Consider the following 25,746-nt stretch of genomic DNA (forward strand, 5'->3'; position numbering starts at 1 on the left):
GCCAAGCTTTCCATATTGACATAACGTACATCTTCAGTACCCGACTGAAGGATATGTACAATCGTTCATAGCTCAAGGTACCACACGAGCCTCTTTGAGTGGCCCAACTATATCATGGATCCATCCAACTGCTTATCGTGTGGTGATGCTACCACCAACCGTCGTTGGTTGATTGGTTTAAGAATTAGGGTTTAGAATTTAGAGTTTAGTATCTTGTGTGAGCAAGTGATATATATATATATATATATATATATATATATATATATATATATATATATATATATATATATATATATATATATATATATATATATATATATATATATATATACATATATATACATATATATACATACATACATACATATATACATATATATACATACATATACATATACATACATATACATATACATATACATATATACATATACATATATATGTATGTATATATATGTATGTATATATATATATGTATATGTATATGTATGTATATGTATATGTATGTATATGTATATGTATGTATATGTATATGTATGTATATATATGTATATATGTATATGTATATGTATATGTATATATATATGTATGTGTGTGTGTGTGTGTGTGTGTATATATATATATATTAGCATGTACGCCAAATCATGGCTCTCGCTCCGGGAGAGCTAAAAAGTAGACATTTCACACTTGGGATTGAACAAGATGAGCAAGCTTTATGTCAAACCGATCGAGGGCGCTGAAGGTTGGCACGGGCACCGAGGCACGGAGCTGTGCATATCATATCCCTTCCCTTCCGTTTGTACCTCTACGAAATGAAGAAAAGCAACAAATACTAAAGGTAAGAGCAAAGCACATAGAAACCGTGCATGACACGGGGCAGTGTTGAAATAAAACAGTCTGCAGTAGCCATGGCAAAGATGGTTTGATTTTGACGTGGGAGCTGACGTTGAAGTGCACATCTGGATCTGGATCAGCATCGCTCTGCTTGGGTTCTTTCCCGATGTTTGCGTTAGCTTCCTGAGACCTGCTTACTTTCGGTGTCACGTGTCAGCGACATTTCTTTGCTTGCATGATCGTCCGTTTCTTTTGGGATTCGATTATACTCATGGACGGCTGAGGTTTTTTTCTTGCGAGAAGGAACGGCCAAAGCTGAAAAAGAAGACACGGATTATGGGACAATACTACGGAACAGGGCTACACAGGCCGCGTGGGGCCCTTTTCCTGCACAAGCCGACAGAGATGCCAGAATGATATCTCATAGGTACACACACCCATGGTGGCCAATCATGCCGAAGCTAGATTTGCGACTTGCGAGGCCGTAGAATGCAACCCCCACCAGCCTTCAGGCCTATAGCCATGAAAAAAACCTGGTAATATCTTGGGATGTAAACATCATCTGCAACATCTCTCCGGGCAATGACACAGGCTGGGAATATCTTCAGTCCAATGTGTGGTCTTTCAAGTGATTGTCTAAGGACTAAGGATCTCTTGGAGCTATTCCGCTACGCCTGCACTGCATATTTCAGATCATATCTCTTAGATCTAATACAGCTACCAAAACACTTGAGGGCCTTCCTTCACTCATATGAATCCAATGCCGGGGTTGCTGTCGTGTCCACCACCATGACGGAACGGAATCCTTGAAGGCCATTGTAGAATTGCAATTCATTGGTTAGGTTCTTGTACACCCGTCGCCACACGGCAAGTTCATTTCTCAATTCCTCTGCCTGTTAAAGGACAAGCGAGCGCAACATCTCTGTCAGGAAACAAGATGAAAGGTTTGTGTTGATAAACAGGTCTTTGTGAGTTTTAACAGTTGCCGGACGAACAAAAGGCATTTCACCAGAGAATCGCAGCATAAGTTTGTTTCTTTAAACCACGTGTTACATTTCGTTTTCCCTTGGTGGGGAACAACTTCACAAGACCAGACCTGAACTAATCTATAAACTTGTCCGTGAAGCTATTTACTGTTAGTTAATGAACAGAAGCTATTTACTGTTAGTTAATGAACACATTACCTTAGATGTCAGCTGCTTTCCTGCCGCCTCGAGTTCAGAGCACCTTCACGAGTAAGCAGAGTGGTTATTTTTGTAGCATGACTAACCAAGTTTTTTTTGAGAAAGAAGCCCAGACCAAATTATTCTATTTTCTGAATCACAAATGCGTACCGAGAAATGTCATGTGGTGGGCCTTGGAGAAGCACAAAGTCCCAACTAAGTACATTACCCTCATTAAAGATATGTACAAGGATGCGACGACGTTTGTCCGGACATGTGATGGCAACACCACTGACTTTCCTATTAACATAGGCCTACACCAGGGGGTCAGCATTGAGCCCTTATTTATTTGCTTTAGTGATGGATGAGGTCACAAGGGATATACAAGGTGAGATCCCTTGGTGTATGCTCTTTGCTGATGATGTGGTGCTAGTTGACGAGAGTAGGGCAGGGGTTAATAGGAAGTTAGAGCTGTGGAGACGCATGTTAGAGTCGAAAGAATTCAGACTTAGTAGGACCAAGACCGAGTAAATGATGTGCGATTTCAGCGCGACTAGGCATGAGGGGGGAGACGTTAGTCTAGATGGGCAAGTGGTGGTCTAGAAGGATACTTTTCGGTATTTAGGATCGGTGCTACAAAAGGATGGCGACATTGATGAAGATGTTAGGCATAGAATTTCAGCTAGCTGTTTGAAATGGCGGCAAGCTTCTGGCATCCTTTGTGACAAGAGGATGCCACAAAAGCTAAAAGGCAAATTCTATAGGACAGCAATTCGTCCGGCGATGTTATACGGTGCTGAATGTTGGCCTACAAAAAGGTGACATGTCCAGTAACTGAGTGTAGCAGAGATGCGGATGTTGCGGTGGTTTTGCGGGCACACAAGGAGGGATAGAGTTCGGAACGAAGTTATTCGGGATAGGGTCGGGGTGGCACCAATTGAGGAGAAACTTACCCAGCATCGGCTGAGATGGTTTGGACATGTCCAACGAATGCCTCCTGAGGCGCCGGTGCGTAATGGGGTTCTTGAGCGGGTCGATAATGTAAAGAGGGGTAGAGGTAGACCTAAACTGACGTGGGATGAGTCGGTTAAGAGAGACCATAAGGATTGGAATATCTCTAAAGAGATAGCTTTGGATAGGAGCGCTTGGAGACTAGCTATCAATGTGCCTGAACCTTGAACTTATTTCTTTCGGGTTTTATCTCTAGCCTACCCCAACTTATTTGGGAAAAAAAGGCTATGTTATTGTTGTTGTCGTCGTCTGAATCACAAATGCAGGGGTAGCAATATATTAACTTTTACTAATTTTAGAACTCTACAAAGGAGTGCATCTACCAACCAAACGAACCAACTATAGGGCCCCTGAAATTCTTGTTTGCTATGTTGCTTGGTTTGAGCCCAGTAAGATCATTGCTGAAATAAAACATAACAAATACTCTTACCGAAGCCAGTGGATCCTGACCCTGCTAGATTAGACACTTTGCATCAAGTCAAGCTACATAGCAGAAATCATAGGCTGCAAACAAGCTTGTCAAGTAATTATGGGTACAAGGTCATAGGTGACTGCCAGACAAGTTTGGGCATTAACACAGTTACAGACAAGATACATTATAGAACACTGTCTGCGGATGGAAGTCAATCTCTAATTTTGTATGGTTTCCCTTACATATTTGTAATCTTGAATTCATTGTGCTTATTCATTTTATTCCTAATTTATTTCTTAATGATAACAAGAAAAATTGCTAGAATTTTATTACATTTTGCAATAAAGATGCCATAATCTCGATTCATCTGGCTCATCTATAGTCTCTTCTCTCATCCCAAGCAGCTCACTACCCGTACATCCTCCTCATGGTGTTTAACCAGTGATGATCTAAATGGTCAATACAAAAGCCCCCTCCTATGGTAGGAAGCCATTTTCTTAATACTTTGTTGATCCAGATTCTTAAGACAGCTTTTTTAACAATGGACATGCAGAATCCAATATGTAATTAAAATGTCTGTCAAGTAAAGAAAAAAGTTTGCTTTACTCACTCAGCCTTTAGCATGGTGTTCTGATCAAGTACAACTCTAAACCCTTCCTCTGACTCCTAGAAATATTGGAATGAAGGTTAGATAAAAGAAATTGATTAATGTGAAAACAGCTCAATTAAGTAATGAACACATTTCCAACCTCAATAACATTGTCACTTACAGGTTCATCAGAATAAACACTGGTGTTCCGCCTTTTTTGAGCTCTCCAGAAAATCTCGGAGCAAGGCTTTCTTCGTTTGCGTAATTCTGCTTTCAGAATATCAATCAGAAAAACATCAAGGATAATCAAAGGAGATCAAATATAAATGAACCTAACCAGTTTGACATTGATGAGGCGCATTTTGTGATATATATGATGTAGTCCCCATATTTATGCTCGTCGAAGGGCATATATAGCCCACTTGATCCGTCAAGGAATCAAGATCAACACGCAAAGGATATTGCATGCTATATCCATTGGAACAAGGGTGCAATGCTACAGATGCCCTGGCTCTTGAATCGTATCCGCAAGTATTTGTGGTAGCTTGAGCTACTAAGTTATGATCATCGTTGTCAGCAGTAGTTGATATACAATGTAGTGGAGGAGGCCTTTTTGCAATCTGAGTGTAACCAACCCGATGGTGATAGTGAGTCCTGGCAAACATGGATGGTGCAATTTGTCAACTCCTTATCTGTCCCTCATAAAAGAAGTGCATATCCACTATGTAATGCAGTAAACAGACCCAATCAAAAAATGAACTTTTTAACTAAAAGTGAACTGACCAATACTCCGTTGCCATGTCTTTTAATCGTGTCTCAAGCCTCTGGAAAAGTCCCGTCCTCTCAAAATCTTGCTTGTCATGTGTAGGTCTTATGAAGTTTGCCTCCAAAACCCCTAGCAAATGGAAAATTACTATAATATCAATTTCAAAAAAGCATATAATCATTCTAGTCCATAACCTTTAATACTAAAAGGTGCCGTATAGGCTTGGAGTACAAGTAATGTCAGTTACATGACTTATACAAGTCAAATACAGCTATGTACATCTAATACCCGCCCGCAGTCGCAGGGGGAGCCTGTCGGACACCAAGAATGGACCTAAACTCAGTGAACAACTGTACAGGAAGACGTCTTCCTTTTGTCATGATGTCAGCAAACTGATGCGAAGAAGGTACATGAAGAACCCGGACTTCTCCCAAAGCAACCTTCTCACGCACGAAGTGGATGTCAATCTCAATATGCTTCTTCCGTCGATGATGAACTAGATTGGCAGTCATATAAACTGCACTAACATTGTCACAATAGACGACCGTAGCCTTTGAGAGAGGAATGTGAAGCTCCTGAAGCAACTGACGTATCCAGCAACATTCGGCAACAACATGTGCAACTGCTTGGTATTCAGCCTCAGCACTGGAGCGAGAGACAGTAGTCTATCGCTTCGAAGACCAGGAGACTAGAGTGTCACTAAGATATACACAATAGCTAGAAGTGAAACGTCGAGAGTCAGGACAGCCAGCCCAGTCTGCATCAAAGTAGGCTGTGAGGGAGTCAACAGCGCCAACACCAATCTGGAGACCAGAAGACAGGGTACCCTTGACATAGCGCAGGATGCGCTTGACTAAAGCAGGATGTGGCTCTCGAGAATCATGCATAAACAAGCAGACTTGCTGAACAGCATAGGTAAGATCAGGCTGAGTGAGTGTCAGATACTGAAGAGCACCAGCTATACTCTTGTATTCAGAGGGATCGGCAACAGGGGGTCCATCTGATGCAGAAATCTTGAACTTACAGTCAACTGGGGTCGTGGTGGAATGGCAATCATTCATACCATAATGCTGTAAGAGGTCCAAAGCATACTGTCGCTGTGAGAAGAAGAGACCATCAGGAGACCGAGTAACTGAAATCCCCAGAAAGTGATGAAGAGCACCAAGATCAGTCATAGCAAACTGAGAATTAAGTCGACCAATAATAGAGTGAAGTAGAGTACTATGTCATCTAGATACAGCAGAAGATAGGCCATCTGAGAGCCATCCTTGTAGACAAACAAGGAAGTGTCGGATACTGAAGGAACAAAGCCTAGCTGTCGAATATATGTGGTGAAAAGTTGGTACCAAGCACGAGGAGCCTGTTTCAGACCATACATCGACTTCTGCAACAGACAGACATGATCAGGATGTGCAGGATCAACAAAACCAGGAGGCTGCTGGAAGTATACTGTCGCATCGAGATGTCCATGAAGAAAGGCATTCTTCATATCAAGCTGATGGATCGGCCAATGACGAGAGGCTGCAATATTGAGAACCGTCCTGATAGTTGCAGGCTTCACCACAGGACTGAAAGTCTAGTCATAATCAACTCCATGTTGTGAAAAACCACGGACAACCCAGCGGGCCTTATGGTGAGCAAGAGAACCATCAGAATGATATTTATGTTTAAAGATCCACTTGCCTGTAACCACATTGGCCCCTGATGGGCGAGGAACAAGACGCTAGGTTCCATTATCCATGAGTGCTTGGTATTCATCCACCATAGCAGCCCGCCAATTGGAATCAGCAAGCGCACTCCGATAATTGGATGGAATCGGAGAGGCAACAAGATGTGCAGTGGACAAATTCTTATAGCTCTTAGGCTGAATGGTACCTGTCTGAAGGCGAGTCAGACGCCGCAAAGCAGAAGGCGGCGAAGAACTGCGCATAGGTGGTTGCGGAACCACACTGAATGAACCAGCTGATGGCTGTCGTACAGTAGCAGACCGCATAGGAATAGGTCCATGTATGGGGCGCCTCACTGGAGGTGGAGACGGCAGGCGACGAGGCGGATCAGCAGCCTGATCAGGCAGCTGTGGTCGTCGAACATAGACCTGACTGAATCGGCCAGACGAAACAGCAAGCTGCTGGTGAGGCCGACGAGTGTAGACTACGCCAAAATGACCAAGCAGATCAGAAGGGGCAGCAGGCTGTTGTGGAGCAGCAGGCGACCCGCCCGGTCGCGAAGAGTCTGGTGGGGGGTACTGAACCACTCCCACCAGTACCGGAGTCGCTTGGAGAAGAGGCCAGTGGGGGTACAGAGCCGTACCCACCAGCACTAGTGGCGCCAGATGTCGACGAAGAAGGCGGCTGCTCAACATCCGAAGATGGAGCGACGTCGCCCGAACCGCTGCATTGTTAGTAAAGCAAGGCGCAAATATATCCAAATCGTTGTCTTGTAGGAAGTCAAAAGAAGAAGATGGAACGGGATCACCGCGAGCAAACGGAAACGAAAACTCATCAAACACAACATGGCGAGTGATGATAATGCGATGAGTCGAGAGGTCAAGACAACGATAGCCTTTATGTGCCAAAGGATAGCCCAAAAACACACAAGCAGCAGACCAGGGGGCTAACTTATGAGGCGAGGTCTCTTGGAGGTTAGGGTAACAGAGGCACCCAAAAACCTTCAAGTGATCATAGGTGGGAGGGCTGCCATGAAGACCCACATACGGAATCTCACCTGAGATGGAGGTGAATGGGCGCCTGTTCAGAAGATAGGTCGCTACAGATAATGCCTCGACCCAATACTGTGGCGGCATGGAGGCATGCATCAGCAGGGTACGCACATAATTATTTAGAGTACGAAGGATACGCTCATCTTTGCCGTTTTGAGGGGACGTATAAGGGCAAGAATGACGAAAAAGAATGCCACGAGATGCTAGAAAGGTAGTAGTAGGAGTATTAATGAATTCTTTGCCATTATCAGTCTGAAAACATTTTACCGGCAAGCTGAACTGGGTCTGCACATAGGAAATAAACTGGACAATATGCTCATGAACATCAGACTTATGATGAAGAGGGAAGGTTCAACAATAATGAGTAAAATCATCCAGAATCACTAAATAATATCTATAACCCGAAACACTAGGAACAGGAGACGTCCAAACATCACAATGCACTAACTCAAAAGGTGAAGATGTTCGAGACGTAAAGGTACTAAAAGGGAGACATGTGTGTTTGCCTAGCTGATAGGCATGACACAAGGAACAATATGCTTTAGTACAAGTGATGTGCTTATTCTGGCAAAGCGGAGCAACGACGTGTTAGAAGCTCAATTTTTACTCTCATTGAGCTGAGAGGATGACAGTGAACTTGGAACAATTTTCTGGGTTTTCTTTACTCACAAACACACAGCCATACTCTCCACAGGAGAGGTGGTAACCTATTTATACAAGGGGCTGCAGGGCAGCCAAGGCAAACTAGTCTAAGATGCTCAACGTGCTGCACAGGGACCATGCAAGGATCTGAGCTGCAACATGCAGAGATGCTGGTCAAAAGAAAACTGAAACTAGGTGCTGTCCTGGATGGGGCAGCAAACCTGTCCTAGATGTCCTAGGTGGAGACCCACAAAGACCAAGATGACACAGACTTATTCCCCTCACGACGGCTGGAGCAGGATGACCAAGACGCTGATGCCACAGGGAAGTAGATGCTACAAGGAGGGCGTGGGCAGTGGCTGGCGCTGCAGTAGTGATGGTGTAGAGGTCGCCATCACTATTGCAGCGAAGAATCACGCGTCGCGTCCTGAGGTCCTTCACAAAAAAACCAAAGGCATCAAATTCTATTGAACAACCATTGTCGCGAGTGACAGAAAGAAGGTTACGAACTATGGAGGGAACGACAAGGACATTGTTCAGAACGAATTGGGAAGCTGTGGTGGGAAGGGTAGACTGACCACGAGACGTGATAGGAAATACGAGTGACATTGCCTACAACAATATAAGAATGCGGTAAAGGAGTACAGGAGAGCAGTATAGCTTCAGAAGAGTGCATATGAGTGGTGGCGCTGGCGTCCAAGACCCACGGAGTCGAGCCTTGGACAGACATCTGCTGAAGAGCGGCGATGAGGCCAGCCTGATCCCAAGAGGGCGTCGATGGCTGGGAGAACTGGGACGGGGCAAAGGCGGAGTGCGCCTGCATGGCAGAGCCGAGCAGGCCTTGCCCGGCCCAGCTGCCCAACCCAGAGGGTCCAGCGTGCGCGCCAGCACCCTGGTGGCCGGCCTGCCATCCTCCCTGAGTAGCCCATGGGAGATCCACGGGCCCGCTAGGTGTTAGCAATTCAATGGTTACTCTCATGGATGAGAGGATGACACTCGAGCTAGAGAAGTTTTCTGGTTTTTCTTCATTTACACTCACAATGTCATGCTCTCCACGGGAGAGGTGGGTACATATTTATAGGCAGCCAGGTACAGGCAGCCAAGGCACATGCCAAACTAGTCTAAGATGCTAGTCTAAAAGCTAAAACTAACCAGTCAAATATGCTGTCCTCTAAGATGCTGTCCTAGGGGCAGCAAGACCACTACGTGCTGCAGCAAGGAAAGATGCTGCAGCCCCACAAAGACCACCAGACCACCAGTACAGACAGTCCCTCAAGGACCATGTGCTGCAGCAAAGAGATGCTGCAGAGGTACAATGCTGACTAACCAGCAAAGACTTATCCATCATTCTCCCACTAAGTCTTGTGCGTCGTCTTATGGGAAGATTGGACCATCCCAGTCCTGGAGCAAAGCTCAAGGAACTTGATCCTCCCAAGGGGCTTGGTGAGCAGATCCGCAAGCTGATCCTTGATGTTGATGTAGCTCGCCTTGATGCTTCCTTCCTCCAAGCAGCCTCGGATGAAGTGATACCTCACCCGGATGTGCTTGCTCCGTTCGTGGAAAACGGGGTTCTTCGCCAGGGCCAGAGCGGACTTGCTGTCCACCTTGAGCTCCACCGCTCCAGTGTCTCTGCCGAGTACATCACCAAGCAGTCGAGCGAGCCAGAGTGCCTGAGTCAACGCGGTGGAGGCCGCTATGTACTTGGCCTCGCAGCTGGACAAGGCCACCACCTGCTGCTTGACCGACTGCCAGCTAACAAGGCACTTGCCGAGGAAAAAGAGGATCCCGCTCGTGCTCTTGCTGGTGTCGATGTCGCCGGCGTGGTCGCTATCGCTGTACCCGACAAAGTGTGCCGCCCCAGGGCACCTCGGGTAGTGGAGACCGTGATCGAGAGTCCCCGCAACATAGCGGATGATCCTCTTCACGGCCTGCTGGTGCTCCGTCGTCGGTTGTTGCATGAACCGACTAATGTAGCCGATGGAGAACGCCAAGTCCGGCCGTGTGTGGGCGAGGTAGCGGAGGCTCCCCACAAGGCGTCGGTACTGCGTAGCGTCCACCTCCTTCGCCGTGCTGTCACGGCTCAGCTTCAGCCGCTCCTCCATCGGAGTGAGGGCTGGGTTGCAGTCGGTGAGCCCAGCTAGCTCAACGACGCGCTGGCGTAGGCGGTCTGTCGAAGCGTAATACCGGAGTCGTCCTGGTGCACCTCGATCCCCAGGTAGAAGGAGAAAGGCCCCAGGTCGCTCATCTGGAAGGTGGCCTTCATCTCCTCCTTGAACGCCGCCACCTCCGCCTCCTTGGTGCCGGTGATCACCAAGTCATCGACGTAGACACCCACCGGCAGGGCAGTTCCTCCATTGCCCCGCCGGTACATGACCGCCTCGTGCGGGCTTTGCTTGAAGCCCATCCCCTTGAGCGTGGAGTCCAGCTTGGAGTTCCACGCCCTCGGGGCCTGCCGCAAGCCATAGAGGGCCTTGTGCAGACGTAGCACCTTACCCTCCTTGCCGGGGATCGCAAACCCCGGCGGCTGGTGCACGTAGACCTCCTCCTTCAAGTCGCCGTTGAGAAACGCCGACTTGACGTCCATGTGATGGACGCGCCAGCCCTCCTGGGCAGCCAGCGCAAGGAGAAGTCGCACGGACTCCATCCATTCCACGGGAGCAAAGGCATCGTCGAAGTCGACCCCCTCCTGCTGCACAAAACCTCGTGCCACCAGGCGAGCTTTGTGCTTGACGATGGCGCCGGCTTCGTCCCTCTTCAGCTTGAACACCCACTTAAGAGTGATCACGCGGTAACCGCGAGGGAGATCGGCAAGCTCCCAGGTGTGGTTCTTCACAACCGCATCCATCTCCGACTGCATCGCGGCATGCCATGCCACGTGTCCCTCGGCCTCTGCAAAAGACCGAGGCTCGCCGTCGTCGCACGCGAGGTGCAACTACGCCGAGAATGTCCTCCATCGTGCGGTACCGCAGCGGCTCGCCGTCGTGGTACGCGTCGATGCGCTCCTCGTCGTGAGAGAGTGGAGTAGCGAACTCCACCAGGCTATGCTCAGCATGAGCAGGTGCTGGAGTAGACGTGCCTGGAGGAGTGGCTGTCGGTGCTAGAGTGCGTGGCGTCGCCGGCTGTGGTGGTGCAGCCGAGGAACTCGGCGCAGCCGGAGTCGTGGCTGAAGAGCGTGGTGCCGCCGGTGTAGCAGGCGCCAGAGTCGGTGGAGGCTCGGGGACCGGGCTAGGCACGCTCGGCGAAGAAGAGCTGCCTACTCCCCCAGCTCCCTCGAAGTGGACGTACTCGACGGTGAAGTCGTCGTACGTCGGAGCCGAGCCGTCGGCCACCGCCTTGTCCCACACCCATCCTCGCCCTTCGTCGAACACAACGTCGCGCGCCGTGCGCACACGCTGTGTCTCCGGGTCGAGAATGCGGTAGACCTTCGAGCCCTCCGCGTAGCCGATGAACACTCCCGGACTGCTCCTGTCGTCGAGCTTGCCGATGTGGCCAAGCTCCTTGGCGAATGCGAGGCAGCCGAAGACCCGCAGGTGGGAGACCGCCGGCTTGCGCCCATGCCAAGCCTCATACGGCGTCATGCCGTCGAGTGCCTTGGTGGGCGAGCGGTTGAGGATGTGGATGGCCGTCACCACCGCCTCTCCCCAGAAGACAGCCGGCATCCCCCTCTGCTTGAGGAGGGCCCGGGCCATCCCCACAACCGTCTGGTTGCGCCGCTCGATGACGTCGTTCTGCTGCGGGCTGTACGGCGCGGAGTAGTGGTGCTGGATGCCCTCATCCGCGCAGTATGCCACGAACTCGGCCACCGTGAACTCACCGCCGTTGTCGGTGCGCAGCACGCGCAACTTGCGCCCGCTCTCCGCCTCCGCAGCAGCCTGAGCACGCCTGATGGCGTCCGCAGCCTCTCCCTTGCTGCCGAGGATCATCACCCACATGTAGCGGGAGAGATCGTCGACGAGCAGCAGGAAGTAGCGCCGTCCTCCTGGCGTGGCCGGTGTCACCGGGCCACACAAGTCCCCGTGCACGAGCTCGAGCCGCTCCCTGGCTCGGAAGCTCGCCTGCTGGGGGAAGGGGTGCCGCCTCTGCTTCGTCAGCACGCAGACGTCGCAGAGCTGCTCCACGTGGTCGAGGCACGGGAGGCCTCGCACCATCTGCTTGGCGCCGAGCCGCTTCAGGGCCTCAAAGTGGAGGTGCCTGAAGCGCTCGTGCCACTGCCATGCCTCGTCGTCCCTGCGAGCTACAAGACAAAGAGGCTGGGGCACCCCGACGTGGAGGATGTAGAGGCGGTTCTTCCCTCGAACGACCTTGGCGAGAAGCTGGCGACGATGGTCCCAGATGCGGAGGACCCCGCTATCGATCACCATGCGTGAGCCGCTCTCATCGAGCTGCCCAAGGCTGATGATGGAGTTCCGCAGCGCCGGGATGTAGTAGACTCCGGTGAGCATCCGATGCTCGCCGGACTTGACGGTGAAGATCACGGAGCCCACGCCCTTGATCTCCACGGCAGAGGAGTCCCCAAACCTGACGGAGCCACCTACGTCGGTGTCCAGGTCGGAGAAGAACTCCCGCCATCCAGTCATGTGGTGCGTGGCTCCGGAGTCGAGGTACCAGTCGTCGATCCTGTCGTCGTCGGAGCCGTTGCCGAGGAGGACTCGGGCACGCGGCTCGTCGAGGTGGAGTAGGGTGGTGGCGGATGGTGCCGCTGGGTGCAGTTCCATGGCCCCGTGAAGCAGGAACAGAGCCGCCTCGTCATCCGACTGGGCCTCCGCGACGTGGGCTTGGCCCCCACGCCTCCACTGCGGGCAGTCCTTAGCCCGGTGGCCGGGCCTGCCACAGTTGTGGCTCGTCGCTGTCGACGACCTTGAGGCGACCAATCGCCTCCTCGATCGTCATGGTGGAGAGGTCCAGCAGAGACTCGATCAAGCGAGCGGTCTGCCTGTACCTCTCGGGGGGACGCATCGGAAGAGCTTCTCAACAGCTCTCTCCTCGTCGTAAGTGTCATCGCTGAACGTCACCATCTTCTGCAACAGAGTGTTAAGACGGAGAGCAAAGTCATCGACGTCTTCACTTGGCTTGAAGGCCAGGTTCTCCCACTCCTTGCGAAGTGCCTGCAGTGTGGACTTGCGGGCACGGTCGCTGCCGATGCGAGCCGCCGCGATGGCGTTCCAGGCCTCCTTGGCAGTCTCCTTCTAGGAAAGCGAGAACTGCATCTCGGGAGGGACTGCGGCGATGAGCGCATCCAACGCCCGACGGTCCTCGTCGTAGTCGACGTCGTCGTACTGGACAGCATCCCACATGTACCGCACCTGGAGCCTCACCCTCATCACTGCGGCCCACTCGACGTAGTTGGACTTGGTGAGGATTGGCCACCCGCCACTAGGACCAACGTCCCGGACCACCGCCTGGATGTCGTGGTAGCCGGGGGCGCCGCCACGCACGCCCCAGCCAGGAGCGCCGCCACCTCCATGCACGCCGCCGCCAGGGGCGCCGCCGCCACCATGGCCGCCGCCGTCGGGGTGGGCTGCTGCCCACCGCGCGGTCTACTCCCGCGCCCTCTCCCTCTCCAGCTCCTCAAGGTCCCCGCCGGCGGTGGTGTCGCCGGCGATGGAGACGCTGAGGCTGCCGCGCAAGGTCTCAACCTCAACCTCCGCCGCACGCGCTGCATCTTCCGCCTCCTCTGCTTCCACCTCCGCCCTGGCCGCCACTAGCTCCGCTGCAGCCAGTCTAGCCGCCCTCGCCGCTGCTGCAGTGGCTTGAGCCGTCGCTCGCCTGCGCTCCTCTGCCGCGGCGAGCTCGGCGTCTCGCTGACGCCGTGCGCTCGAGGCGACCGAGCGCTGAGACGGTGCGTCGGACATGGCGCGCCTCCAAGGGGCTGCTGCGTGGAGAGGGGGAAGGGAACGGGGAAGGAGAGGCAGCCGGTGCTGGTGCTGCTGCGCAAGCTGCTGGGAGTGGCTGGGCTGCTTGGGAAGGAGAGGAACAAGAGATATCCAGTCTACAGAAAAGTACGGCCCTGATACCAGATGTTAGCAATTCAATGGTTACTCTCATGGATGAGAGGATGACACTCGAGCTGGGGAAGTTTTCTGGTTTTTCTTCATTTACACTCACAATGCCATGCTCTCCACGGGAGAGGTGGGTACATATTTATAGGCAGCCAGGTGCAGGCAGCCAAGGCACATGCTAAACTAGTCTAAGATGCTAGTCTAAAAGCTAAAACTAACCAGTCAAATATGTTGTCCTCTAAGATGCTGTCCTAGGGCAGCAAGACCACTTCGTGCTGCAGTAAGGAAAGATGCTGCAGCCCCACAAAGACCACCAGACCACCAGTACAGACAGTCCCTCAAGGACCATGTGCTGCAGCAAAGAGATGTTGCAGAGGTACAATGCTGACTAACCAGCAAAGACTTATCCATCACTAGGGAGGGAGGGCGCGCCTGCTGCTGGGCGCCACCGCCGTTGCGCCTGTTCTTCCTAGGGCGCCGAGGCGGCTGCTGCTGCTGCTGCAGCCAATGGAAGGCGAAAAGGCGACCAGGGCAGTGGCAGCAGCGACCTGGGCTTCATTAGCCAGGCGCAGCTCTTTCAACCCAAGCTGATCGAGAGCTGTGGTGAACGTCATGTCCTTCTGCCCGGCGATGAAGTCGGCGGTGGCACTGAATCGTGGGTTGATGCCTCACAAGAGGTTGAGGACGAGGGTAGCCTCTGAAACAGGCTGACCAACGTCGCGAAGCGCATCGGCGGCGACCTTCATCTTCTTGGCGTAGTCTTCAATGGAGAGATCGCCCTGAGTCATGGAGTGGAATTCATGATTCAGGTAGATGGAGCGGGGAGCCTTGTTCACCTGAAAGTGATTTTTGATGGCGACCCAAGGCTGGTGCGTCGTCTGATCGGGCGCCATGGTGGAGTCGAGGACGGACTCGGAGACGGAGCCATACAGCCATGTGCGAACACAGCAGTCGTTCTGGGCCCAAGTCTCATCAACGGGTTTGGGAGCAGGGGTCCCGTCGATGTGCTTGAGGAGCCCAAACTTGCCGCACATGGCATGGAAGAAGGCGCTCCACTTGGTGTAGTTTGGGGAACGAAGCTCCAGGGTGATGGGGACGTGAGCCTTCACGTTGATGGTCGCAAAGGGACTGATCACGTCAGCCATGGTAGGAGACGCAGCAGCGGAGGAAGAGGAGCTGGTGACCTCGGACATCAACAGATTGGATCTGTTAGGAAGAGGAGGGCACAGCCCAGGGAAGGGGGCGCCGGTGGTGGTGTGGCTGGAGCCCAAGTAGGGCGCAGGGAAGGAGGGGAAACGCCCTAGGGCTAGGGCGCAGTGGAGGAGGGGTGGCACCGATGGGGGAAGTCCCCTGGTCGGCGGCTAGGGTAGCGGAAGGGAGGGGGGATGGGGCGCACGGCAGGGCAGAAGGGGGCCCGGACTCGTGATACCATGTAGAGAGGTATGATTAGGGTAAACACCACACACCAAGGAGGGGGGGTGACCTCTTGTATATATAGGCCGTATAGGCTTGGAGTACAAGTAAAGTCAGTTACAAGACTTATACAACTCAAATACAGTTATATACATCTAATAAAAGGGTTAATTGGACCCATGCCATTGCAATTTTTCAAGTTCTCCGATCTGCCATTACAATTCACCTATTCTGAAACTTCCCATTAAAATTATTCGTCTACCTGGTTCTTACCATTTTCTACATCTTTTAGATGCTTAGGTCCACTGTTAAACTACTATACGCATATGCATCTTTCATATAGACCAAAATACCCTTGCTACTTCTCTCTTCCTCCAATCGCTGACAGGTGGGCCCCATAAGTCAGCTTCTCCTTCAACCTCCAGCCAACCTTTCGTCCTCGACAGCCTCGGCTGCCAACCCCAGCACGAGCTCGAATGAACAGGAGGGCGTCAACAGCCAACACAACACCGCCACCGGAGGACCGCCCCGCGGCCGTTGGTCTGCTCACCGCCACTGCCGCCCGCGTTCGCTGCCTGCCTGCATGTCCGCACGCGCCAGAGCACACCGCAGCCGGCCGCCCTCAGTCCTCCGCGTCCGCGTGCTTGCTAGAGGAGCTCAGCACCGTGCAACAGCCAACCCCCCACTAGTGCTGGTGGCTTGGAAGTAGAGCAAGGATGAGCGGTTGCTTGCTTTGATTTGGAGATAGGGGAGCTGCTGCTTGCATCTCGATTGGAGTGGAGAGGATGCAAGCAAGTAGGGCAAAGAAAGCAAAGGCAAATCACAGCTCACCGCGGTGGCGCCTACTCGATCCGTTGCCGCTGGCACTGCCTGCGGTCGGAAGGTACGCCCCCCTCGCCCCGAACCCCCACCATTCCTCGCTCAAATCCTTCCGATTCCTCGCTCGCAAGTCAAATTTTGATGATGAGTACTCAGATTCAATTCCAAATGCGTTCGCGTTTGCTTTTGCTTTCCCCTCGTTCCAGGGGCTACAAGGAGCAGTGGGCGGCTCCTGATCAGAGCGATCCCTAGGCCGGGGAGCGCAAGTGGAGGGTGGACCTATGGCAACAGCAGTCCTAGTTGGAGGTGCTGCGGGAGCGGCTCGTGAAGGTGAAGATCGGATGCGGTGCTCTGAGGCCGCTAGAGAGGGGGACCGCGCGGCCTTGCGACGCACCACCGCGCGTCGCGGCCTCCCCCGGGCACGCAGGCCACAGTTCGCTCAGCCCCGCCACCGACCGGCAGGAGCCGCAAGCCAGGAGCTCCGAGCCGGAAAGGGGGCGAATTAACGCAGCGGTGCCCACTAGAGCTGCACATGAGTGTGGTAGCAGTGGCAGGGCAGGGCTCCGTCACGCAGTCAAGGCATGGTCGAGATCGGCGGTTGCGTGGTGGACCGGTGGTGGATTGCTGGAGGTTGAAGGAGAAGCTGTCTTGTGGGGCCCGTATGTCAGCGAGTGGAGGAAGAGAGAAGCAGTGGGGTATTTTGGTTCAAACGGAAGATGCGTGTACAGTAGTAGTCTGACAGTAGGTCTAGGATCTAAAAGACGTAGAAAATGGCAAGAATCAGGTAGACAAAGATTTATAATGGCAAATTTCACAATAGATGAATTGTAATGACAGATCGGAGAACTTGAAAAATTGTAATGGTATGGATCCAATTAACCCATACTAAAAACTGCCAGGAACACACAAAATAAGGAGCAAGGCAACAAAGTCAAAACTACAGTGGGAATTCTTACCAGCAATGCCTCTTCTCTTTGAATTATATGAGCCTGCAGGCCAATAGGGCTGAGGAACAAAAATGTGGATCGACGAATGAATGAAACACGACCCATAAGCATTGAATATAAGGTATAAAGATAACTGAATAGGAGCGGTGACTTGTTATGAACAAGATGGCCCTGAACCCAAGCAATATGACCATGCTGATAACAGCAACTGCACCACGTGGGTGGCTGAGAACTTCTTCACATTTATTGTTTTGTTCATAGTGATAAGAATCCTATCCTTACATAGTAACTAAAAAAATATAACTATATGAAGTGAAACCTAAAAGATTATAGAACTCAAAATAACCAGAAGAGTTAATGACTTTAATTCCTAGTTTTTGCAGGTACTTGTCAATGTCATGATATAGTGACATACTGGCAGTGGCATGAACAATAACCAGTGATGTACACTACATGGCTTGGAATAAGGTGAATTAAGACATAGGAAATACACAAAAACTGAATGTAAAAAAAGAGGGAAAACCTAAAACCCAAACATGTCCTACCTAATATGCACAGTGCCCCCATGGAAGGAGAAGTTTATAGCAGTGGCTGTTTAGTTCTATCATGATATTCCAACAATTCACTATATATTGACAAGGGGAAAATTTATACAATGCCACTCCAAAGAATCATACTATTTTGAACGCAACTCCAAAGAATGATATTCACAATACACCACCCCATATGTGTTGAGTTCTAAATAGCATGCAGGGAGCCAGACCTGATCCTACTTTGGGCACGCGCGTCCGGGGGGCTGGGGGGGGGGGGGGGGGGCTTTGAAGGTGATATGATTCCCATTTAAAACAGGATCAACCCCTAAAACTGACATTTCAAGACTCAAGCCTGCCTTTGTAGTGGCTTACTTTGAGGAACCACTGGTGTGGCATTTCAGGAGTCTGAATTCCTGTCTTATATGCAAACTTTCCCATTCATAACAGTCATACACTCATTTGTTTTAAACTATATAGGTTCCCCGCATTATCTTGTGAAATTTTGCTTCGTAAATAACTAATAAAGTGCATGGACAAAATTCAGTAAGACCAACGTGGCAAATTCAAAAGCAGTAAGCCATGTAGTAAATTAAAAATTTACCAGTATCAGACGGTTCTTATGGTAGACATTAAATCCATAGATATCAAGTTGTGGAGCACCCTTTAAGTAGCCAATTGTAGTAATGACATCAACCTGGCTAAGAATAAGCAAATACGTAGCTGTTAGTGCACTTGCATACTTTCCAGTAATCTAAAGTATCTTCGTAATTAGACAGAATGTTCTTTGACACAAAAGGGGTACTGCTTCAAACTAGTACGAGTCCTCCAGCGTACAATCATTTCATGTTGGAAAATTGTGTATAGGTCCACATGTAATTAGTAATAAATTTAGTCAGCTAGAACAAACCTCCGTGGTTACTTCAACTTGTGGTCGATATTTGATACATTCACGGAACCTGAGATCATTGATAGCACAATGTGGTTCAACAGTTCGTCCACACAGGATGATTTGAAAGCTTTCAGGTACATGTAGTATAGATGCATAAACCTGCCAATGTAATAGCTTGTAAGACATTCAAAATAAAAGTTGCAAAACCCTACTTACTACATGAAACTTACCCGGAGTGAATATCGAAGACGGTTTGCTACATGCATCTGTTCTAATTTATTATGTCCTGCTCGTAGCTCAGGTGCTCCTGAGATTATAATATCCTACAACACCACGTGTTAGTTTTATTTGAGCAAAATTCTGTGCACAACTGCATATAAGATGAAAAAGGCAAAGCTGAGGAGCAATGAAAATGCATTAGAACTATGGTCCACCCTCATCATGTATGAGAACATGATTTTCGACCCGGCAGTGTAATTTGTGGAAATCACGAACATGTATATGCCACTGTAAAATGAACTTCACAAACCTTGACAACTAAGTGGGTAAGAACAGAAAAGAATAAACAAAACATACTTTATAGCAAATTCACATAGTACAAGCTAAACATAAGCATGGAACTGAGAGCTATTGAAAGAAGATAATCAAATCTGGACCTGTTCATCAATCATAAAGTCAAGCTCCATTTCCAATGTATCGTTCAACCACAAGTTGAATACAATGATTTTTGTGCCATGGCCCTCCATATCGCTGAACTGTCAGGACAAGCATTGAAGTAGTAAGCAAATTTAAACAACATAGCATCCTTTAGTGGTAGCAAAGCAGCATAAAATTTTAAAGGATATTTCTCAAATGACTAAGAATTTATTATGAACTTTAAGTTATGCAAATTAGTAGCAGAGACAAATGTTGGATATTCAAAACATCAATTCTCACCTTAATTTTACTAGTACCTGAATCCTCTCATTTAATACAATTGCTAAGGCAATTACCAAGTGTGCAAAAATTAGGAATATATCTAATTATCTTTTCTAGCAGTTTTAGATAAAGGGAGTAATACAGTTTGTAAACCACAACCTATACAAGAACTGCACCTTACATGCTTCAATTGTACAACACCTGGCTCCTGGAACTACTTCGCCCACCAACAGTTAATATTTGATATACTAGGAAATGAGCACCAATCCTTTGTCCATAAATCCTAATATTGTAATACCTCATTGGTGATAACTGACAACAATATATCAATAAGAAAAGAATAACATTGCATCTGAGAATGAGAAGCAACTACTATGTCCATATAATTGGTTTTAAATATACTGCTTAGCAGTTGATTTATATTAAACATTCAACAGATATTCAAAAGTGCAAATCATGGAAGAGACAGAATAAAATGGTTATGCTGATAATAGAGGATATGCAACTTATCTGATTCAATAATTCACCTTCTGTAGAAAATGGAGACCACCTCAAAAGAGTGGAAAGATTAGATGAAAATTGTTTTTCACCGCAGTTCATTATCCTCTTGAAAGTTGAAGATGAGGCATCAAATTCATAGTCAACCTAGAAGGGGGAGAGGGGAGGGGGGAAATAAATGATACTTGTTGCGATAAGATATAGTGAGGTACCATATGGGGTTGGCACAGTTAAAATGTAAACATTAATTGCATTGCTGAAGAATGAAGACTGTTCCTAATGGGGTAAAGCTATTACGTTGGAGTGAGATGAAGCAAAACTAATTAACGGCCAAGCTTTTTTCTTTTGAGGAAGCTTGCACATGGAGAAATTAGAATTACATAATAGTAACTTACTACCAATTATATACATAGACAAGTTTCAGTTATAGCTAAAATTAATAATAACATATATGCCATCCCTGAACAGTAATGATATAACATACAAGTCAGGAAGTTCAACAAACTAACCGCTGGTACAAATATGTCATCACACCCAGTGCTCATAAGGAATGTGTAAGACAGCAATCCGACACTTCGTGTCAGTCTCCTATCAAGTAAAAACATTACAAATTGTTGTGTCATGGAATGAAAAATAACTGAACAATATACTGAAGATTGGTTCGGTTAAAAGCTGGAGCAGAAAAGGACTTAATAGTAGAAGTTGATAGGTTGGGATATAATGAACAGAAGAGGACAGCTTATGTTATCTATTCGAACGCGAATGCTTGATAGTAGAAACGTTTCTATTAGGCTGATTTCTCTATCACGGTATCTTTTGGTATGATATATTCATTCCTAACTTTGGGCACGTTAATCAACAACCTCAATTTTTGAAATGTAAAAACTGAAACATTGCTGGAGACTATAGTTGGTAGAAATTCCCAAACTAGATTCTATACCAGGTTACAAACGTCAGCCTAGACCCTAATCACACATGTAACCAGTTGGGTATTTTCTTAGAGGACCTATAGCAGCCTTAGAAGGGTGGAGGCATAAACAAGAAGAAATTAATGAAGTATCACAAAATCAGACTTTTTGGCTTCCATATGAAATCATACTCTCTGCAATAAATTCAACAATAAAGAAGTAGTTCACTTTACATAGTTTAGGCAAAACCGGGTTATTTGAAGGTGGGCTATTATGGTGTACCCTAATCCTGTTTCTATCAAGTTAAATGTTTTTGCTGATGCCACGAATTGAATATACAAATGAGGAAATACCTATTATCTTTTGTACATGTGAATACAATAGCATCTGCCCCAAGCCTCATCGTGCTAGTTTTGAAGCCATTTCCATCTGTATATGTGACTATGCAAGTCAGTGAATTTCATATATAGCAATGGAACAAGCAACACAAAATATTTTTAGGAATCATTACATCGCCCAATGGATGAAGTGGTGCATTTCTGAGAGAATCCAAAGCTCATACAATGTCGAAGAGATTCTGGACTCATGCCGCCTCCATCGTCTTGAATAGAGAACAATAAGAATATCAACAATAAAAACAGGGTAGATGGTACATAATCGCCACAGGCCAATGCACAAAACTAGTATCTCAGAAAAAATGCACAAGTAACTAGGCAAGTCCTGTTTAAGTAGAAGTTCTAATTGGCAAATCCAATAATATGCAAAATGAGGTGACAAAACAGGAATGAACAAGTTTAATAGGGTAAGTTGGAAAACACTGATTAGCATTGTGGAAGTGTCAATTATTTAGAAACTACTAAAGTGCCAAGGGACAAAGAGACTAAGGGAGTATCACCTTCTATCACCAATGAATAATCCCCATCAGGAGAATGCTTCATCTTATCTATTTTGACAAAGGTTGCCCCATTGTTTACCTACTCCATTTGTCCATGCAAAATAAAAGATAATATACAAAATCAGGAAAAATATGAATGAAGCTAGTTAAAACCGTACTCTGATACTCCCGTAGTTTGAAATTACAAGGCGTTTCATTTCATTAGGATAAGGTTTTGACCAATGATTACTCCATGTGATGCAAAGCACAGTCATCAGTAACATCAAGTTTGTGTCACAAAATCATCAGTCAAAACCTTGTCCTAATGAAACAAAATACTCCTTGTAATTTCAAACGGAGGGAGTACTATTTTAATCAGCATTGTCGAGCAACTCTGCAATAGCTGTATAGCAGAAGTTAATCAGTACCATCACTAGCTTGTCTAGATTTCCACAATTAAGAGCACAGATGCGCTCATGCGAAAGCATAAAAGTTCCATCTTTCAGTGTTAGTATGACTTACCACCAAATGCCCACTTATGCGAAGTAGCATTAGAATGAAGAAACTTGGGATGAACCCGTAAGTGGTTTTGGTCATCTACAAAATGTGAAACTCATGCATCAGAAAAAATTAAGTGAAAGAAATAGGGGAGGGTGCAAATGGTAATAGGGTTGTCAAAAGTCAAAAGCATGCCCAGCTGCTGGGAAAACTATCATCTGACATAACCAGTTGGGGTTTTCCTTTCCTTAAATTTGCACTGCAGGATGGCTGCAGCTCTATCATTTATACACATATAATATAAAACTCCCAATGTATATTCTATTTTACTTTTATGGAATTCAAGTTTCGGGGTGGGGCACCATGGAATAATGGGGTTCGTGTAAGAGGTTCTCACACAAGTGTAGAAGGAATGTGGATTCTAAATAGGACATATATGTTTGATTGATTTTTATTGTTTATAGACTGATGAGCTTGAAAAGGAAAGTTAATAACATACTGTTGATAGCAGCTTGAGTAGCTAATCTGTACTCTCCAGCTTTCCAAAATTGCCGGGGTAATGGTTCTGCATTCGGTGCTTGAGTTACCCTGTGACTCCCTTCTTGTGTTCTCGACAAGGATGTGGTAGCATCTTCTGAATTTCTGAACTGCATAGTCTCTTGCATGTTGTCACCTACTATTAGAAACTCCCGCCTATCTAATGTTGTGGGCTGGGCTGCATTGCCTTTTCCACGAGCTGTATCAGATTCCTGCCTCTGCAATTCTGTTGTGCAGCAATCCACATCATCTTGTGTGCCATCTGAAATAGAATTTTGCCGTGGTAATGTTGTTGTACAAACAGCAACATCATCCTGTCCATCATCTGCATTAAGTTGTTGTCTTTGTACTGTTGATGTGCACAGGACAGCATCACCTTGTTCATCATCTGCAGTAAGTTGTTGCCTCTGTACTGTTGGTGTAAAATAAGCAGTATCACCCTGCCCATCATCTGCAGTAAGTTCTTGCCTCTGTAATATTGTAGTGCACTGGGTAGCATCACCATGTCCATCATCTGTTCCAAGTTCAAGCATCAGTACTGTTGCTGTGCATTGGGCAGCATCACTTTGTCCAACATCTGCAGTAAGTTCTTGCAACTGTAATGTTGTTGCGCACAGGGAAGCATCACCTTGTACGTCATCAGCTATAAGTTGTTCTTGCATCTGTAATGTTGCTATGCACTGGGTAGCATCACCATGTCCAACTTCTTCAGTAAGTTCTTGCCTCTGTAATGTTGTTGCGCACTGGGAAGCATCACCTTGTACATCATCAGCTATAAGTTGTTCTTGCGTCTGTAATGTTGCTATGCACTGGGTAGCATCACCATGTCCAACTTCTGCAGTAAGTTCTTGCCTCTGTAATGTTGTTGCACAATGGGCAGCATCACCTGGTTCATCATCTGTTCTAAGTTTTTGCATCTGTAATGTTGCTGTGTACTGGACAGCATCGCCTTGTTCATGATCTGCTCTAAGTTCTTGCATCTTTAATGTGGCTATGATCTGGGAAGCATCACCTTGTCCATCACCTTCTGTATGTTCTTGCATCTGTAACGTTGCTGTGCACTGGGCAGCATCACCTTGCCCATCATCTGCTGTAAGTTCTTTCATCTGTAACGTTACTGTGCACTGGGCAGCTTCAGGTTGTCCATCATCAGCAAAGACCTGCTGTTTAAGAAATGATGTGCCCCGAGCAGCATCACCTTGTCCATGAGCAAGATGCTCTCCTCCAAAGATGTCCTCATCACTAGCCAAGTCAACAATTTCTGCCTTCAAATTAACTGATTGACCTTTTCCAAGAACAGTGTCTTCTTCTCTGACATTATCATCGTCATCAACTCATCATCACTGGACAGATCAACAAAGTCCAGCATTGCTTAACCTGAAAAAAAAAAGTGAGGGAGTAATAGAGCATGGCAAAGGGAAAATGCAGAACGATCAGAAGCACAACCCGTTGCAAAGTTGTCAAAAAGAAAAGGTGTTAGGAAAAACAAATCCAAAAAATATCTCAATTGTTAATGCGACAATGTTATAAAGAGGGGGATCCATTCTTCTAACTAAGCTATCTATCAGTAGCACCCCTCCACCCCTCAAAACTTGTGGTATGCATGTGGCCCTTCAGGCATGCACAATATCATTTATCTCCATCTCACCCCTTTTCCACATTATTTGTTGCTGGATGCACCTAGACAACCCACACACATCTCTCCCTCTGGTGCAATCCAACCATCATGTTTGGGATTCGGCTTGGAAAACATCTTCATCTATGACTGATCAGCACGTTGGTAGGCTAGAAGATGATTTTTGTGGCACGGCCTCATTTATTTATCATCTGATATGAATAAAGCTACGAGCCGAGCCCCTTAGTCCTTTTAACAGCAGAAGTAGTGACAAACTAGAAAGTAGGAACCAGGAATGGAAGTACAATTGTACAAAGCTGCATGAAAGTGCCTTGTGCCGGGCCTAGCTGCACAACAATTATTACCGCAAAATTGGTCGATCAAGAAACTCTCATGAAAGACTCATCTCACGAAGACACGAACCGCACGCAGAAAGCCACAACAATCGTGGAATGAACTTTGCAGAATGCTTTACAAGGGGAGAAAGGAAGCATTTCGCTCCTCCCACTGCGACTCCATACTCCCACAGGGCCACTCCAATCTCGCCCACTGAACCAAACAAAAAGCCCTCAAACAACAAATTTCTCACATCCGTTGGGTACCGTAGCCGTAGGAGCAGGCAAACGGGAGAGACGGGAGCACAAGGAACCCGTGAGCTTCCTGCCCGAGACGATCGCGCCCGAAAAAACAGAGATGATTGGAGCGACGAACATGAGAGTGCTGTTGGTGATATGCCCAAGAGCCCATCATCACAATACGGTTTAAAGGTCCAAGAGGATATTGATCCAAGAGGGATTAGGGTTACTAATGGACCTATGAGATAGAAGCCCATTAGTACGCCCTATATATACGAGAGAGGGGCTAGGGGGCAACGACCAGAGAGCTGCGCCACCTCCTAGCCGCCGCCCCTCCCTCTCTCTCTCGGCCGCCGCCCATGCCGTGTGTGCGGTGTTAGCACACCGACGCCCGGCGTTTCATCCCCGTACGTGTGGACTCCGTGGAGGCGCTGCTGCGACTGTTGCACTGATCGGCTGCTGGGATCAAGTAAGAGGAGCTCGGTTCGTGGGACGTGATCGACTACTTCCTCTATATCGACGCGCGACTTCTTCCGCTGCGCTGCGCATCTAGTGGTAACGATCTATGATTTTCTACTCGCAAGTAT

General features: G+C 48.0%; 1 pseudogene; it reads right to left on the reverse strand.

Annotated features, from left to right (window-relative positions):
- Nucleotides 1–4,026: 4,026 nt before the first annotated feature.
- Nucleotides 4,027–24,686, reverse strand: LOC120669241 (annotated as a pseudogene).
- Between the last annotated feature and the right edge of the window lie 1,060 nt (nucleotides 24,687–25,746).

Source organism: Panicum virgatum, chromosome 4N, assembly GCF_016808335.1.
Source record: "Panicum virgatum strain AP13 chromosome 4N, P.virgatum_v5, whole genome shotgun sequence".
NCBI classification, from domain to species: Eukaryota; Viridiplantae; Streptophyta; class Magnoliopsida; order Poales; family Poaceae; genus Panicum; species Panicum virgatum.